The sequence below is a fragment of the Canis lupus genome, chromosome 18, assembly GCF_048164855.1.
Source record: "Canis lupus baileyi chromosome 18, mCanLup2.hap1, whole genome shotgun sequence".
In the NCBI taxonomy this organism is placed as follows: domain Eukaryota; kingdom Metazoa; phylum Chordata; class Mammalia; order Carnivora; family Canidae; genus Canis; species Canis lupus.
The window spans coordinates 7,557,068-7,574,610 of NC_132855.1; the positions used below are offsets into that span (position 1 = coordinate 7,557,068).

At 37.9% G+C, this 17,543-nt stretch overlaps 2 long non-coding RNA genes across 4 annotated transcripts in view; both read right to left on the bottom strand.

Annotated features, from left to right (window-relative positions):
• Positions 1-2,962: 2,962 nt before the first annotated feature.
• On the bottom strand, positions 2,963-5,925 carry LOC140609434 (uncharacterized). Its single transcript, XR_012011266.1, has 2 exons — positions 5,693-5,925; positions 2,963-3,604 (listed from the first exon to the last, which is right to left on the bottom strand). It is a non-coding gene; the product is annotated as an uncharacterized lncRNA (long non-coding RNA).
• Positions 5,926-15,927: 10,002 nt separating this feature from the next.
• Positions 15,928-17,543, bottom strand: part of LOC140609435 (uncharacterized) — a 60,703-nt gene continuing 59,087 nt past the window's right edge. For all 3 annotated transcript variants that reach the window (XR_012011269.1, XR_012011268.1, XR_012011267.1), the window contains one exon: positions 15,928-16,187. This is a non-coding gene — a long non-coding RNA (uncharacterized lncRNA). The remainder of the gene's footprint in view (positions 16,188-17,543) is intronic.

A 17,543-nucleotide genomic window follows, 5' to 3' on the forward strand; every position in this document is an offset into this window, starting at 1 on the left:
TAATAGGAAAACCGGGTTTCCGCGGCCGAGGGAAACGCCGAGAGGGCGAGCAGCGAACGAATAGTTTTCTGTTGCACGAGCCACCGGGCGGCCCGCGGGGTCGTGGCCGCCCTGCAACGAAACCCAGGCTGCCCGAGCGGGGGGAGGCCGGGCCGCGACCCCGGGGCGCCGCGCAGGGTCGCAGCCGCAGCTCCCGCCTCCCGCGCAGCGCAGGCGGCGCCCCCGCCCCCCCCCCAGGGCGGCTCCAGGGGCAGGTGGGACGCGGTCCCCCCACCCCCACCCCGGGCCGCGCACGACGCTCCCCCGCTGCACCTCGAAGTTCTCTCCCGAACGCGGAATCAATCGGTTTCAAGTTTATTTCCCGGGGAAACCGCAAATCAACAAATTCCGAGCCACTGCCCCCCTCGCGGTGCGGGCGAAAGATAAATTCGTTTGCGGGGGGTCTCCGCGGGCGCCTCGCGCGTGGAACACGCCTCCCACGTGGGAGCAGGCGAGGCCGGGGCCGCGGGGAGCCGCGTGCGCCCGTGGCACGTGCGGGAGGTGCCGGCTCCACGCGTCGCCCCGGTGGGCCGCTTAGGTTTGTGCTTCTTTGCTGCAAAAATACAATTATTCGCACACGGGCGGGGGTGGGGGGGGCTGTTTTCTCCAAAACTTTCAGTTAAACAATTGCATTTTTCCCCCCCGCTTTACAGCCTTTGCACTGGTGTCATTGTGACCAAATTCCCCAATCAGGCTGATGGGAGACCAGCGCTGGGAGAAAGGGGTGGGGGCACGTTTGATTAAATTAAATTTTCCCCGTTAGCGATACCATCTCCAAAGTTGTACCACTCGCTTCAAATAGCTGGAAACAAAAGTCGCCTTTAAACGCAAGGTAGAATTTTTTTTTTTTTTTTCCTTTCACGCAACTGGAACGGGCAAGTATCCGATTCCTATTTCTGCCCGGTTCTCCACAGTTTTCTGAAGATGAGCAAATAAACAGACTCCTTTTAGGCATTCTCCTATCACCACTCTCCTCCCAGGCACATTTTAGGAAAAAGAGAAAATTCTAGTTTCACGGAAGTCAAATCAAGGGTAATCTGTGTTACAAAGTCAAATTGAATGGAGAGGTTGCAAAATTGGTGGAGTTACACCACCATCTGTCGTTAAGCTTCGGGACTACAAAATTTGGGACCTGTAATAAATCTTAATGAGCTTTCCCAACTTTCTTAAAAAAAAAAAAATCACGGGCTATGCTCTTCGTATTTTTGTAACATATACACTAAATTAACTTGAATCCTAGAGCAACATAGATGCGTTCGTGTATTCATGCTTCTACCGAGATTCTCTAGTCCTCTCATCTTCAGAAGAAGAAAAAATAAATACCCCACATCTGCCGGCCTCCAGAATAAAGGCTTTTCAAATCGGCTGTGGACTGCAGGTTTCCATCACCCCTTCCCATTCCCTTGCTTCTAGGAGGCTGCTGGTAGAAAAGATGGGGCCTCCAATACAGGCCCCTGCCCCCCATGTCCTGGAGCCAATAATAGACTTAATTCTCTCTTGAATTTAACCTAGTTCTTTGTTAGGATAGCTACTCTTGAAACGTAGAAAAACAGCCTGTCTCTGCTAAGAGGTTGGCTGTGAGCATCTTTGAAAATTGTGGAAAGACAGCGTCAGGTTCCAGTTCTGGTTAATATTGTTGCAAAGACAAAGATCAATTGCTCTGGGATAAAATCTTGCCAGGGAAGGCTTTATCCAAATGAATATAGAAAAGGGACAACTACTGGAGAAAAAATTCTAATGCTGACCCCAAAGCCTCTATCAAGCAAGGAGGACTCTATCTTCTTCATGCGACACTGTGGTGGTACAGTTTATATATATTAGACCTATTTTTTTAGGGATCTTAAAATATCTATCTATGTATAAGGTGGCATCCCTCTCCATGTTAGAGACTTGATTACCAAATTTCTATTTTCCAGAAAATAATTAATTAAAAAAATTTAAAGAATGTAACAGCTTGCTTATGTTGATAAGGCATTCCCTGGAAATAACCATACTAAAGTGAATCATACTAAACTATATCTGATCAACTTTGAGCCACACAAATAACAATTTCATATGGCTCAAATTAATAGGACCTGGAGTTTTTTGAGACGTGACCTATCTCTGTAAGGGTAAGTGTAGCCAAATTGTCAAATCCCTGATGTTTACTTCCCTACATATTGATTTAAATATGTTGAGTTGCTTGATGCGAGAACCTTTTGCTTGATGATGTTTCTACTATTAAATTAGTCTCAGGTTTGTATGTCTCTGAGTTACAGTGAAATTTGAGACTGGAAGGGAACTTCAAAATACTCTCGTCCAGTCCCTTCATTTTAAAAATCATAAAGCAAAGATTCAGAGATGACTGCAAGATTATGCGGCTCATTAGTAAAACTGATAATTATTATTGAACTATTTCATACGTCTAGACATACAATCATCCTCCTTCTTTGTACTCCACAAAAGGCATTTTTGTCACACACCTCCATCTCTTTACATTTTCTTCACATCCATCGAAACTGATACGGCTCAGTGATGGCAATACCTTTGGATGTCGGTACAGTATTAAAGATGGTTAACTGTCATGTCATGTCCACTGTAATACACAGGAGGGGAAAAAAAAAGTCTGATGACTTGTTTCTCTTGAAAGTCAATTAAAGTCTGCAAGATTTCTTCAATAGTGTAAAGAGGTTCATCACTGTTGATTGCAAGTGTTCATTATAGAAAAACTGATGGCAAGAGGTGCTAACACAAACCACGGTTTATGATGTTTTTCAGGGTTAATGATCTTCAGGGACTCCTAGGGGGCGAAACCCATAATCTCAGTAGCAGCTTGTCTTCACTACACTCAAGAAATAAAGGCTAACACGAGGCTGTGAGACAAAATATAACATTGATTTTTTTTAAAGCTATGAACAAAAATGAACTATATCAAGATCCTGCATCAGTGTAGATTTTTATTTTGATTTAATAACCATATGGCTCCAGTAGCCATAGTAGTTTACCCAAAGAACGTATTGAAGTGGTTAATTGTAACAAATCATATAAAAGTTCAGACATCTTCCCTCTTCCCCTTCCCTTCTGCTTCTCTTTTCTTCTCATTCTCCTTCTGTTTCTTTCTCCTCCCTTTGCCATCATCTACATCACCATCCTCACAATGAGAACTTCCAAAATTCCCCACAGATATTTATCTCCTAAGCTCCGGATGTGTTTAATCAATTGCTTATTGATGGCACAGTATGAATTGTGAAAGGGTACCAATTTGCCCTCTCTTTCCTTGGACAGCTACTCCTCATGCACCTGGTTAACAGTTAATAGCTCCTCCATCCAACCGGTTACTGAAGCCAAGAAAACCCAAGTCACACGTGCTACCTCCTCCTGTGTCCTCACAATCTACGCATTAGGTTTCATTCATTGTCACCTCTTTCATAGCCCATGGTCCTCTTCCATCCGTTCCCATGGTGTTGCCTTACTTCAAGCCTTCACCACTTCTCACTTGGTCATTCTTGATAACTTCTTCATCGCCTTCCCTACTTTCAGTTTCTCTTCTTTTCAGTTCGGTTCCTCACTGCTTTCTAGAACACATCTGAAACACATCACTTAGAATTAGGCCAAGCTTCCCTGTAGCCGGTGGAGTTGAATCTTAAGTTCTATGGTCCTATATAGCAAATATGTCTAGCAAATATGAGATATTTAATCATCTTCCTTGGAATGAATGAATGAATGTCATGCCCCAGACAAATGCATTTTAGATGTTAAATATATTCTCTCGGAACATTGTCAGATATATTTTTAGCTGTGTATCATTTTCAGCAGATCTTTTCGTCTATTTTGTACCCAATCATCTGGCTAAAATAGTTATAACTGAAGATTTTCATTATTTTTTCATACGAAAGAACTGAGCAGATAGATATAAAAGTATATTCAGTCTGGCATTCCAATTCCCAACTGCATTATGTAATGACTCAACAAATATTTATATACTAAGCACTGTGGTAGGTATTCCAAGAATTAAAGATGTATATGATTCGGTCCCTGCCCAGAACGTACACTCTAGTGAGAACTAAAAGATATATAAGTGGATTACTTCAATAAAACATGAATTTCATGCAGCATAAGATAGAAGTATATCCGGGATATGATGAGACCAGAGAAAATATTTCTTAAGGCTAACAGTTCTTGTTTATTTTTTTGTTTGTGACTATAGCTTAAAAAAAAGAATCTAAGAATACATCTTTTATTTTTTTTTAAGTTTCCATTTAAATTCCAGTTAGTTAACATACAGTGTAATATCAGTTTCAGGTATACGATATACTGATGCAACACTCCCATCTGTCACCCTGTGCTCATCACAGCAAGTGTACACTCCTCAATCCCCTCAATCCCCTTTCACCAGTCCCCCCACCACCGACCTCCCCTCTGGTAACCATCAGTTTGTTCTCTATAGTTAGGAGTCTGTATCTTGGTTTACCTCTCTCTCTCTTTATACATCTTTTAATCCAAAAATCAAAATTTACCAAATAGAAGCCTCAGAAAACTTACAATCTTTGGGTAAAAGCATGAAGTTGTGGGGGGAAAAAAAAGTTCGATCATGGGTTTAAGGACTGTGAGGAAGTATGAGGCAGTTCCCCGAATTATCTCATGTTACTCTTACATAGGAACACGCTTTTATAAAAAAATTACTTCTAATTTGTCCTGATTTCACCACAGGAAAATAACTTCATAATAGACAGGAACTGAAAAAAAAAAAAAAAAGTAAGAGAACATAAATGTTCTCAGTTTAGGGAGAGAGTCACATGTCTTCCTCTCAGCAGCCCCTCTGACTCTCAGACGAGGAAAGCAGTTACCCTGGCCCATAGGGTCCCCTAGGGACAGTCATAGGATATTGCATTCTCCAATCTTTTTTTCCCATGCCAATCACCTTTTTTTCCCCTACCCCATTAAGGCATACTGGTTCTGTGCTATTTCTCCCTTGTATACACTATTCCCAATTCAGTAAATATAGCATTAGGCCATACTTTCTCAGTTACATTACCTCCACTCTAAATTCCTTCCTTTTTTCCCTTTTCTGATTCTTTTTCATTTAACTCCGGAAAAGGTTCCTCACTAATTCTGTTTCTCTTTCTCCCACTCTTCCCAGAAAACACACACACACACACACACGCACACACACACACACACAATCATGGTTGCTATGTTTCAGAGCAGAGTTAGTAATGTAAAAAGTCAAGAAATGGGGAAACTAACATGAAAATAGAAAAAAAAATTAAAAACTAGTCCTATTAGCTTCTAAAACCTCCAAGTCCCCAGATAAAGGAGCAGTAAAATACTCTTAAGCCCCTCTGTGAGTTAAATTGATACGATCCAATTGGAAAGCAATTTGGCAACTTGTGTTACAGCTTTTTAAATTAGTCCCTAAGCTAGATTGCAATCCAAAAGAAATTATCTGAAATGCAGATGGAAAAGCTTCATGCAAAAGCTGTAGCTGTTTATCATAGAATTATTTACAATAATGCATATTTAGAAATGATTATAGTCAACAATATATAATATAGTCTAACCACTAAAATATTATCATGGGATGTTTTAATAACATGTAAAATGCTTTTGTTATATGGTGGAACAATAGTATATAAAAAACGTATAAAAAAAAAAAGACCAGAAAGAAATGTACCACTGCGATACCCCTCAAACAGGCCCACAATCATCGCTACCTCTTGATGGTGACACACTTATGTAGTCCCCTTCCACATGGTTCCAGGGGCCATCTATATGGCACAGGTGATAGTATATCACTTCTGAGCTTGGGTTATAAAAGACTGTGTGACTTCTGTCTAGGGTTTTGGATCTGTCTCTTAGATCACTTGCTCGGGCAAGCTGCCATGTTGTGAGCAGCTCTGTGGAGAGGCCAACATGGTGAGGAAGTGCTGTCTCCGGGCAACAGCCAGGGAAGAACTGAGGCCTGCCAACAACCATGTGAGTGAACTTGGAAGCAAATCCTTTTTTCCCAATTGAGTCTCCTTATGATGACTGCACCCTGGTCATCAGCTTGATTCCAACATCATGAGAGAATCTGAGAATCACTCAGGCAAACCACTTCTTGATTTCTGACCTTCAGAAACTATGAACTAAAATATGTTTGGCAATTCAAAGCCTTTAAGTTTGGGGGGGGGTAATTTGTTACACAGTGATAGATAACTGTACAAACATGATGAGAAAGGTTATATGTAAGTAGTGAAATTCCAGGTGATTTATTTTTTCCTTTCTGCTTTCATATTTTCAAATCCTCTGCAATAAAAACATGTTATAACTGGAAAAAATTAAATAATTTTAAATAACTGTTTCACATTTTATATTTGAAAAGACAGTGCCCTAGAGTGCTTTATGGAATTGCCACAAATTTAGTACCCCCGATCAATATCCTCTAATAAAACTGGATTTATCTCAAGTATAACTTAAAGATAAAATCACATTTCAACTTTACTTTTTAAAATTTACCCAGTAGAGTCACATTCTACATTTTGTTAATACAAATAAATATCACATAAAAATATGTACATTTCATGAACTAGCAGGGTATCTGAACACCATTTACAACATTGTTTCTGAAAAAAGACATTCCAGGATTAGACAAAGCTTTTACAACATAATGTATTTTAACCTGGCATCTTCCTATATATGCCAATCAAAAAATCATATAGGTAAAAGACCTTTTCTGTTTTGATGATATATAACAGGAAAACTGTTAAAGTATTTTTCAGTCTTGCTCCAGGTAAATGAATAAAAACAAACTATGAACTGATAAAGTAAAACTAGATTCTCACTTTATATTTAATCATAAGAAACAACCATTGTCTCTAGAGGTTTTCCTAATTAGGTTATAGCACAGTTACAGTAGTTGAGTAGAGGAGGTCAAATCAAGTTCTAAATTAGTTTAGCAAAAATTAGCAAGTCAATAAGTGTGTTTTTATTGAATTACAATAAACATGCTAAAACAAATGGATTTCCTAATCTGTTAATAATAATGCCTTCTGTCTTCATATTATAAAAACCCAAAATAACACTTTTTATGCTCAGCTGATTTCTTAAAAAAAATTAAGTCATGGAAATCCATACAAAGCCATTTCTGGATCCTGATAGTATTTTATGTACAATCAATTTTTATAGTATCTAGATTGCCTTGTGAATTTAAAGTTGATAAAATAAAATAGGTATTTAAAATAGTTTTCATGACATAGGAATATATACTCAGTGTGTTAATTATTTAGTTTTTTGGGTTATATTCTCAAGTAACTTGAACACCAAGTGCATTGTTGAGTTTACTTCAAGAAACTGTTATATAGAATATTATCACTGGGTTCATGATCATAAATAAATATGGTTCCTCTCATAGGAATATATCGTATGTACTAGACAGATAAATTTCTGCTAAAGTAAGATTTCATTTCCCTATCCAAAGATTCTCACATTTTCTGACTTATTTTTTGAAGTTAAAAAATCTTTTCATTACTTCTATGATCCTTTGTCCATCGTGTTGTTGATTCATCTTCTATAACAATCCTCTTTTCCACCTCCTCACTAAATTCTGTGAATCAGGATCAAAGACAAAGATGTCTGAACTGGTGAAAGAAATGTATGATATTTTAACCAATTGAAGAAAACTCATTGATACCTTCCATGGTTTTTTCAAATAACTAGGTCATTAAGGATCATAAATCATAAAGTATCTTTGCTAGAAAAAAAATTGAGTATCTGTTAAGCAAAAATCCATGTTCATTAGTCCATAATCCTATATGCAATCAAGTTCAGGTAATTTATTTTTAGATAAGAGATACAAAAACTCTATGTTGGGACATAATAATATTGGAGAAAGGACACTCTAAAATAAACCATTGAAGGCAATTTGACCTCTAAAATATGGTATTAAGATGAGCTCTACCTCGCAGATTTTAGCAGGGAAATGTGGTGAACAAATGTAAAACTTTCAAAGGAGAGGAAGTTCATACAGCTGTTTGACTGTGGGAATTAGATAACCTGCCGTCATAAAATATAGACCCTTTTACTTCCTGAATTCAATTCAGTTCAATTCCAGCAAATATTTATTGAGTCCACATTGTTTGTCTGTCAATATTTAATATCTTAGAATCATAATCTTTGGGTTAGATGGGGGCTTCGGGGTCATCTAATCCAAGATTCTTCCTAAAGAATTTGGGTATGGATTTTTGTAAGAAGTGGTGTTTCTTGGAGTCTTTTCATTAAAAGTAGTCAGGAAATAGAGTCGAGAGGTGACAGGCTGCCCAACCTGTTTCCAAAAATTCTTGCATGTCAGAGTAAATGTCCTCAGTGCTTTTCTTGACTGCATATTGAGCAGTTTACATCCTGAAATTTGTAGCCAACACTGAAGCTAGCTATACTTATTTCTTGGAATATTGCCCTTCCTGCTCCCCCTGCCCTTCAGGCAAAAGTAGACTTCCACCTGTCAGCTTCCTCAACACTGACTTCTTCCTAAAAGTTTATAATAGAGCTAACTCTTGGTCCCTCCAGAAGAATCTTGGGTCAAACTTCCCTTAGGGGACCTTGCTCTTGCGTTGCCTCCTCATTATTGGCCTTGGATAGAGGATAACGTAGACCTTATGGTTATCTTGCTTAGCAACCATCCTTTATGCTGATTCTCCTGAGAACTCTAGTTCTGCTATAATCAGGTTCAGCATGGATTTGATGCCTCAGAAAAATTTTTCTAATGTCAAGAGCTAACTCAGCTGGAAGAGAAAACAAGTGCCATGCACACTTACTAGAACAAGCTTACTGGTCCCGTTCTCTTCCCCAGCGAAACCTCAGGAAGTGCTTCCTTGAGAATATCCTGGGCTGCAGGGGTGTTTCCTTACTTTGCTCATTCTGTGAGCAGTGCCTGTTTCTAGGGCACTCGTGGCAAGAGCAGATCTTGAGGTGAATAAATAAGACAATCAGGTACATTTGTTTCTCCACACATACCTTAGCCATGAAGCATAAAATGAGGTCTAAGAGGCTTGTAAGAAGAAAGCTGTGTGTGGAGATTTGGTGGAACAGGCTCAGTTAAAAGCATTTCAGGTGAATCCCGTCTTTACCATTCATAGGCATTGAACAGAATAGGTGTCACTATAATTTTGCCAACTAGGGACCTACATTTCTAAAATACAAACTGGAAAAAGCATGTAAGAAGAGACATAGTTGAACATATTCATTGTTTTTTTGATAATGATGATATAAACAAAAATAGTTTTACCATGAAAAATAGTTCACCTCAATTAGAGAGATTTGAGATTACCATATAATCACTACTAAAAGTGTACTGAAAAAAGTACTCATTAGTTGACTTGATGCTGCAATTTTTCAAACCACATAAGGAAAGTATGTTATTAATACATTTTCATTTTTCTTGTGTGTAGTATGACATTTTCTACAGTAAAAATAAATCTATTTTCAGTTTTTGATTACTGATTCTGGTTTTGGTAGTTTTCTAATTTTCAAAAAAAGGTAATAAACTTATAGGTGTTTAATTTATTAATAGGTAAATGATAACATGGTTAATTTGGGTAATACTTATTTAAAGTAACTTGGTTACTTATGAGATAAGTCCTTTTTAGGCTAGGTTTTGATGGTTTCATTTATTTACAAAGTAAGTTGGAAAAGCATCCAGAAAAGGAAAGGTTATTACTTGGACAAAAGCACATGTATATACTAAACTGATAGCCTCGTATACTAAAAATCAGTTTGTAAATTGGACTTTATCAAAACTTTAAAAAAACTTTTGCTCTGTGAAAGAACCCGTTTAAGAAGGTTGAAGAGACAAGCTATGGACTAGGAAAAAATATTAGCAAGCCACATATGTGAAAAAAGGATTTGTGTCAGAACATATAAAGGACTCTCAAAACTCAAGAATAAAAAAAAAAGAGAGAGAGAACAGTTCAATTAGAAAATAGGCAAAAGACATGAGACATTAAAGACATTATTTGCCAAATGGCAAATAAGCGCATGAAAAGATGTTTAACATTTCTAGTTATCTCACACCTATTAGAGCGGATAAAATTAAAAATAAATAAATAAAGGAAATGTCAAGTGCTAGCAAGGATGTGGAGAGGAATGCCTGGGTGGCTCAGGGGTTTCGAGACTGCCTTTGGCCCAGGGATCTTCCTGGAGTCCCGGGATTGAGTCCTGCATCAGGCTCCCTGCATGGAGCCTGCTTCTCCCTCTGCCTGTGTCTCTGCCTCTCTCTTTCTCTCTCTCTCTCTCTGTGTCTTTCATGAATAAATAAATAAAATCTTTTTTAAAAAAAAGGGATGTGGAGAAACTGGCACTTTCATACATCGTTGGTGGGATTGTAAAATGGTACAGCCACTCTGGAAAAGAGTATGGCAGTTTCTTAAAAAAATGAAATATACACTAATACAACCAGCAATTGCATTCATTACTGTGCATTTATCCCAGAAATGAAATGAAAATTTAGGTCCACCAAAAACCTATACAAGAATTTTCATAGAAGTTTCATTTTTAATGTTCTAAAACTTGAAACAACCAAAATATCCATCAATGACTTGGTGATTAAAAACTGTTGTACATCTGTAACATGGATCGCATGAAACAAAAAGGAATGAGCAACTGATACATACAACAACTTGCTTGGATCAAGGGCATTTGGCTGAGTGCAAAAAACCAATCTCAAAGGTCGCCTGCTGTAGGACTCCACTTATATAACATTCTCAAAATAACCAAACTGTGGAGATAAGGAACAGATTAATGGATTCCAGGGGTTAAGACCCTGGAGTTGGTATGACTCCAGGGTTAGGGAGTTAGTATGACTACAAAGGAAAGATCATCACTGTGATGGAACCATTCTATGTCTTGTGTGGTGGATACACAAATACATGCATAACAACATGTCATAGAACTGTATACACACATTGTAACACAAACCAGTGTCAGCTTCCTGGTTTCAGTGTTAAAATATAGTTCTATAAGGTGTAACCATTGTGGGGGACTGGATGAAGAGTACATAGAACCTTTCTGTATTACTTTTTAATGTTCCTGTAGCAATATAATTCTTTTAAAATTAAAAGTTTAAAAAATGTGTATAACTGACACAGAAAGCCAAGGATTACAGGAGGAGATAATGGATTGTAATAAAGCCAGCAGAGAGAGCTGCTGGCACAGACTGCAACAATCTATTTAGGTCCCTGGATGGTATTCAAGAAAAAAAAAAAACAACAACACTTCTCTTTCCTTATTAAGGAAGTTATGCTTATTTCTTGATGTCTAAGCAAATTACAGATAAATTTTTCTTGTTCTAGAACTTCATGTGAATTGACTTATATGTCTTTTAGGTCTGGCTTCTTTCACTAGGATAATGATTTTATGTGCATCCACATTATATGTATCAATAGTTCATTCCTTTTTATTGCCAAGTGGTATTCTACTGAACAGATGTACTACAATGTCTTATTCACTTACCAATGACTATTTGGGTTGCTTCCAATTTTTGGAGGTTAGGGCTCTCCGAATTTTTCATTCTTCAAACAGTTGTGCTTATGTTACACTGTATAAAAAGCAAAACAAGGGCAGCCCGGGTGGCTCAGCGGTTTAGCGCCTGCCTTCAGCCCAGGGCGTGATCCTGGGGTCCCGGGATCGAGTCCCACGTTGGGCTCCCTGCATGGAGCTGCTTCTCCCTATGTCTCTCTCTCTCTTTCCTCTCTCTGTGTCTCTCATGAATAAATAAAATCTTAAAAACAAAAACGAAACGAAAGACCACCAGCAGCAACAACTGTAATAACAAAACTCAAAGCAAAAAGAGAACCCTTGTGTCATTCAGGAATTTGTTTGCTTTTAAGCAATAGCTTATTTGAACAACAGTGGTTTAAACCGTAAGGGCATTATTATGCCTTAAGAAATCTGAAGATGCATACTTCAGGGTTGGTCCAGGGATTTAAACATGTTATCAAGTGACCCAGATAAGTTTGTTTTTTTTTTTTTTTCTATCAACATGGGTGTGTTAATTCTTCACTTTACATTTGCAACCTGACGCTTACAAAAAAACTCCAGGCCTTACATTCAAAGCAAGAAAAGGGGGGACAGGCCAGTTTCAGAATGTCCTCTCTCGTGCCTTTTTATAAGAAAGAAAGCTTTGCCAAAGCTCCCCAGCAGACATCCCCTCATGTCTCATTGCTCTGAACTATGCCACCATGAGCTCAAGAACAGCTGAGAAAGAGGCAAAATTTTAATGATTGGCTTCCCTGAAACAATCACATTTCATCACTTGGGGCTGAGTCCATTGCCAAGTGAGACAAATTAGGGTTCTGTTAGAAAATAGATTAGAAGGAATGGCTGATAGATATGGAACGAATACTGTTTGCCACAATACCTTCCCTTGAGCTTATTAATTTACATTTCTTTATCATTTGAGGTCTCTTTTGACTTCTATCTTCTCAGGTAGTTTTAAAGCAATGCACTTTTTCCAGTGGCACTGTGACGAGTATATGCCATGTTACCAGAACATGATGAATTTTTACTCATTTGTTTGGTTTTAAAACAGACTGTAGATGAAAAAAATGTCTATATTTGGGGCAAAATATAATTTTCTAAATATTTTTCCCTCTAATTGTGATGTCTTGTCCATATTGAAGAGATGCTCTAGAAATAGAAAGATTCCATCTCAACTTCACTCTATCCCAGGAAGAAATGTTCCCAGTCCTCTGTTCAACTTTTCCATACTTTTTAGACCAACCATTCTTGATATAACTCAAAATCTTATATTTAATGTATACCAGCTGTATAAGAGTAACCTTGAATTTAAGATATGATAGACTAAAAAGAAAAGCTTTTATCACAACTTCCTATGTACATTTTCATCAACTCATATGGTGCACATCTGGGCCTTTGATAGCTATGTGTTAAAAAAAAACTGATAGACTCAAAATTAATTTTAAAATCCTGTGTTTTTCTCAATTCCAGTCATTTCAAAAGATAAATATTATTAACATAACCATAAAGCTACCTATGAAAGTAATTTGAAGATAGTGATAAAGGCACATTCTTAGAATCTAAATGTTCTATATTAAAAAAATATAATAACCTTATTGAAAAAGAAGACAGAAGGAAACTAACAATTATTGAACACTTAAGATATTCCAAGCAGTAAGCTTGGTGCTTTGTACACTGCCTTTGATTTAGTCCTTCCCAAATATCTGTGAACTAGATCTTATTTGCCATTTCCAAATGAGAAAACCAAGGCTCACAGAAGTTAAGTAATTTGTCTTAGGTCATGTTAAAAAAATAAATTCAGTCGTATGGATTTATTATCCAGGTTTTAAAAACTAATAAAGGATGGGCAACCAACCAACTAATCAAAAATCTCAGACAAGCCAAATCAATGCAAACATTGATAATATCAGAGAACTCTTTATTTATGTTGGACAAATGAAAAATAGAATTTAAGAAACCCAAGAAAACATAAAATCTGAATGTGAAAAATTCTCCCACTTCATCATCACTGCCATCGGTAGCAAGCAGTTTTTAGTGACCTAATCTCTACCAATGTTCATTTTTATTCCACTGAAGCACATGCCAGATGGATGTAGAAAGGGCTAATTGAAGAAGATTTGTTCAATAATCAGGCAATTAAAATGGGCAGGAAAAATACAGAGTACCAGAAAAGCAATGTGAAAAATTCACTAGACTTTGAATCCAGTGAAAATGTAAAACGTATCTAAAACAAAAATGTCATACAATTTGGGCAGAGGAAGCACTTGAAGAAGAATCATCAAAGGATTTAACCCCAGTGAATTTTATGAGACACTGTCAGGCAAAAAGGAACTGTGATAAAAGAAGAGACAATAAGAGTGAGAAAAAGGGTGAGGGGGAGTGAGAGTATATGTTGGAAAAAAAAAAAGAAGAAAGGGACTGGGCTGTGTGTATAATAATGGAAAAATGAAGCTTTTTCCTTACAGATGGTGATCAGCGGCCAGAGCCTTGAACACAAAGAAAGGAAGGGATGATGCAATTATAACAGAAAGTTATTGGATGGATGAGAAAGCCTCACTGTGGTCAGAGTAACAGGAGGGCAAAGTCACCTTGGCAGAGGCCTTTACCCCAGTGCACAGCCAAGGAGCAGGTCTCTGCTTTGCAAATTGAACAGCAAGTAACTCTGGACAGAAATCGGGTTGTGTCTGTGTGTGTCTGTGCGTGTGTCTGTGTGCGTTGGGGTGGGGGATAAGGGTATCTTAAGGCGTAAGAGAAATAGGACACATTTTCTTGAAAACTGAATTTTATCATCTGGTAAATAACTGAAATATTATTGCTAATCATCTCATGCTTTAGAATGTAAAATTCAATTCTTTTAAGGTGAATTATTTTTCCCAGCTTCACTGATAGATGATTGACATATAACATTGTATTAGTTTAAGGTGTATAGCAAATCAATTTGATACACGTATATGTTGCAATGATCACCACTGAGGGTTAGTTAAGATTTCTATCATCTCACATAATTATTTTATTATTTGTGGTGAGAACACTTAAAATTTACTCTCTTAGCAACTTTCAAATATGTAATAGAATATTATTAACTATAGCTTCCATGCTGTATGTTATGTCCCCATGACTTATAACTGGAATTTTGTACCTCTTGACCCATTTTTTCCACTGCCTACCTCACCTCTGGCAACCACCAATCTGTATCTGTATCTATTATCATCCATTGACACTTAGGATGTTTCCATATCTTGGTTATTTGCAAATAATGCTGCAATGAATGTGAGAGTGCGTGTATCTTTTCAAGTTAGTGTTTTTGTTTCCTTTGGACAGATATGCAGAAGTAGAATTGCTGGGTCATATGGTAGTTCCATTTTTAACTTTTGGAGGAACCTCCATACTGTTTTCCATATGGTTGCACTGATTTACATTCCCACCAACAGCACACAAAGATTCCTTTTTCTCCACATCCTTACCAACACTTGTTATTCCTTACATTATGGACATTTTCACAATATTAATTCTTCTGATCCATGAACACAGGATAGCTTTCCAGTTATTTGTGTCTTCAATTTCTTTTACCAAAGTCTTATGGTTTTTCATGTACAGATTAAATTTATTCCTAAGTTTTTTTTTTTTTTAATTCTGTGGTGAATGGAGTTGCATAGGCAAAGAAATTAGCACTCTCTCCTATGGTAACGGAACAGGTTTGAGATCTGGAAAACATCCATCCATCCATCTGGCAATTCGTTTGTTCATTCATTCATTGGACACATACTTTTATGACTGAAAACAAATATGATCTCACACATAAGATATTGACTTATATGTATTAAAACTCAAATAGGTTGGGTAAGAATCACTACTGTGTTCAAAATTCTCCTATAGCTCTGCCTAGATGCAGGGTGAAATCTAAAATCTTCTCCTTAGCATAAAAATCCATTGAATCTGCTGCTTCCACCTCTGGTCGGGGTTTGCCCTTTCTATGCCTTGTCCCTTCTTCCTACCTTCATGCTCAGGCTTTTCCTCTTCACTATTACTGTCCTACAGTTGCACGTGGTGTCTCCGTTGCCTAGATTGCACTCTCTCCTGGCCAACCTGGGGGCAGGTTTGATTATTCCTCCCCAGCGCCCACTGCACTTTGTTTACATTCCATTAAGCAAAATATCTCCATGTCTTTCTCTGAATAGTTTTCTCTTCACTAGATTCTAAGCCTCGTTAGAGCAGGGATCAATTCCTGTTGTTTCTCCAGTGGCCTCATAGATTGTATATCCTATATGGACTGAACCTAATAAATATGTATTGAATAAATGCATTCTAATGAATGAATGAGACCATTTAATACTATATTTCAATATAGACATGGGATAAAATTTATTAAATGAAGCCTATTGCAGAAAAAAACCACAATTCATTGAAAACTTTGTACTGAAAGAAGAGTCATATGTACTGAAAGAAGATTCAGGTTAAAAAAAAAAAGTTACGTAAGTATTAATGATATGCCACATTTTGGCCCAGAATGTTTTGAAGAACATTTAAAAAATTTGAAGCAGCAGAACTTTTTCCTTCAAATCAAATCCCACTGAGAAGTGTAAACAAATGAGATCAAAGAATGCAAGCTTCTTCAAATGCGTGTAGATGTGGCTGTTTTAGGGATCCAGAGAGCTCTCCTATCGGGAAAAGCAAATGAGAGATGCACTGTCAAAGGTACAGAATATGAAGATCTTACTTTTACATGAACTTTCCAGTTGATAGAGTGCTTTGATACGTGTTACTTGAGCCTCAAAACAACATTGCTGAGGTTGCCAGGCAGAGTAGACATTACCCCAATTAACTTAATCAAAGAAGGTAAAGGAACTCTCCCAAATCTTGCCAAGAATTGCCCTTGCTGGTTATATATTGTAGCTACTCATTTAAACCAGACCCAAGGACTCCACGTAGGATGTATCCATTTGAACACACACATACACACACGCACACACACAAATGTCATTATAACCCTGGGAAGCTCCCAGTGAAGTCCCTCAAGTTGCGTATCCTCTGGACTTCCAGTTCCCTTTATTCTTTGCCTTGTTGGCATGAAGTATGCTCAAACTACTGTGAGAGGGACTGCTGTCTTGTTGACTCTAGGGCAACAGCATTTTTATGCAGGTGGGTTTTTTGTTGTTGTTGTTTTTTGTTTTTGTTTTTTTGGTAAGTTCTATACAAGCTCAGGCCATATGCTAAAATCTAGTGTGGCCACGCCCCATGCCAAACAAGGACACTTCTGTCAGTTATGACATTGATTACTTCCTAGACACTGAAAGCAAAGGCCAGACCTTCGGGCAATACCAAATTCTTTACCCCACGGGCCACAACCAGCCTTTGGCCAAGGCTCTCTTACAACAAAACAATTACGTTTGTCTTATTACATTTGATATAGCGTTTATGGCAGACACAGCAATATTATCATCATAAATATGCCTAACATTTGGAGGAGACCGTGTGGGGGTAGGGATAGATTTTAAGAAAAAAATGAATCTGGGCAGCCCGGGTGGCTCAGCAGTTTAGCGCCGCCTTCAGCCCAGGGCGTGATCCTGGAGACCCGGGATCGAATCCCATGTCAGGCTCCCTGCATGGAGCCTGCTTCTCCCTCTGCCTGTGTCTCTGCCTCTCTCTCTCTCTCTCTCTCTCTCTCTCTGTCTGTCTCTCATGAATAAATAATAATAAAAAAAATGAATCCATCCTCTAAAGCTATTACATAAATCTTCATATTTTTGTCCTTTGATCTATCACTATTTGTATGTTTTGATAAATTTGTGAGGAACCGTTTAGGGTAGTTAAGTAACTGTTGGTTAGCTAAATGCAGTTCTCTCTCAGGCGAATCATTTCCCACCAGTATTACATCTCAAGGAGGCTTTAGCTGGTCTTCCAATACACTTGACAGTCAATCTAAGTATTATAATCCTACCAACAATGCCAGTGTCACAGTTATACACTGAAAAAAGGTGTCAAGAGGTATTAGCACATTACTAGATTACTACTTA